Raw genomic sequence first — 2,071 nt, forward strand, 5'->3', positions numbered from 1 at the left:
AACGGGTCAAGCCTTTTCCCTTGGCCTGTCCCTCCATCCCTTGTCCAAAGCCCCTCTCCAGGTTTCCTGGAGCCCCTTTAGGCACTGGACCTGCTCTAAGGCCTCCCCAGAGCGCAGCAGAGGGGCAGGATCCCCTCCCTGAGCTACTGCTCACGCTCTGGGGGTGCACCCAGCACACGGGGGGTTCTGGGCTCAAGCGCACACTGAAACCGGGTCATGGGGAGCTTCTTGTCAACCAGTACCAAGCCCTTCTCCTCATGGCTGCTCCATCCTGTCTGCCCCAGCCTGCAGTTGTGTGGTTATTTGATATCCGCAGGGAAGGGTCACAAGAGTCTTCTGCTGTCTGCAGCATGAGGAAGTGGGGAGGAGCAGGAGTACGAGATCTGCATCTGCTGAGGAGTTACCTCCTCATGGCTTTACACACCACCCATCAAGACGAGGCGAGGTCTGGCTGCACCCACAGCCAGTGCTGCTGCGCCCGGTGTATGATGCACAATGGTTACGGAAGCGACAGCTTCCTGGCCCCGAGCACAGTGACAGGGAAGCTGCACGTTCATTATCATTTTGATGATAGAATTATTTAGGTGACTTTGTTAGGTAGAGGCTAATGACACACATCCTGAAGGTGTGCATTCCCTATGAAATGTCTCAGAGCTCATTGTTCAACTGGGTGCCCCAAGAAACAGCCAACAAAGACAGGAAATTAGGCCGCCTTTTGGAGCGGTGAAACATGACTGTGTTGACTTGCCACAAAGCTACACACAGAAGAGTTTTCGATCTATACAAAGCACCCCTTAATTCCAACGTGCACAAAATTATCTGCTTTTAAGACTAGTAATCAAAGTTAGTACCATGGTTTTTTGTGGAGGACAGAGTGTTAGTTTGCCAGCACCAAACCATAGACAGAGTTCTCTGACCCCACTGTCAGAGCAGCTTTAAACACAGACTGCCTGGCTAAATTACACCTGCTTACTGTATGCAACTACTATTATGTATTTCTGCAATAACTATTCTCAGGCTGATTTAAACTTCTTGCCAACACACTTAAGACAGACCCAGCAAGTCACTCTTGGGGCAAGCCTTCCAGTACTGCGCATGTAAAATGCTTTTCCTCAAACGATAAAACAACGGTTCACTCTATTTACAGAAGTCATACTTCATCAGACAAAAGAAATCTGGTAAGGTTTGCTCTACTTCTACTGAATTTAAAGTCTATTTGGACAAGCAGCACCTGATTTACAATACTCCTGTAACACAGCTATCGGGTAAAACTAGTGCTATGCCGTGGCAAGGATCTTCCCACCTTCACCTGAGTTGCAAGTGACATAAAACAGTGAGTTACAGGGGCTCACCATGAGTTTCCATGCCCTCCTTAGCACCCAAACAAGAGTTATAAATAACGTGTATGTTTAGAGGTCATATCAGCATATTCACCTGACATTTTTTGCATCTGAGTTATAAATACAAACATACTTTGCACCACTTGACAAGGAAGCTATGAATCACGTAGGGCTCGGCCAGTCCACATCCTGCCTAACTCCTCACCTTTCTCTTAAATGCAAGTTAGTATTAAAAGCCAGCATGTTCATGAACCTTAACCTTCTCAAAGGTCCCCTTCCGATACCCACCTCCCAGCACTGTTGGTTAGACAGACAGGCCCATGACAGGCTTGTCAAACGGCTCCTATCCCTTCACACAGCCACCGTGGTGAACCCAGGAGTGACAGTTTACGCCAACACACATGACTAACCCACCCAGTAACAGTTTAGGGTCACACGGGGCTGTTCCGAAAGTTTATTTAGAAAACACCTAAGAGGTTCAGCTGCCGCATCTGCTCCTGTTCCGGGGCGAGCGGCAAGTTCCTTACGGTTTAGCCTCTGATTTTCAGAAGAAAGCCTTTAAAGCACCAGCTCCCTCCCGCAGCTGTGACAGCGGCAGGAAGCGCCCACCCTGCAGAGTTCCACGCTGCCTCCAGAACGAGACCGAGCCCGAGTTGCGCACAGGCCCGCAGAGCCCCCGCACGCTCCCCAGGTACCGCGGTCACCACGTTCGGACACGGCGCGGCTGCGGC

The sequence above is a fragment of the Nestor notabilis genome, unplaced genomic scaffold (assembly GCF_000696875.1).
Source record: "Nestor notabilis isolate BGI_N333 unplaced genomic scaffold, ASM69687v1 scaffold22494, whole genome shotgun sequence".
Taxonomy (NCBI): Eukaryota; Metazoa; Chordata; class Aves; order Psittaciformes; family Psittacidae; genus Nestor; species Nestor notabilis.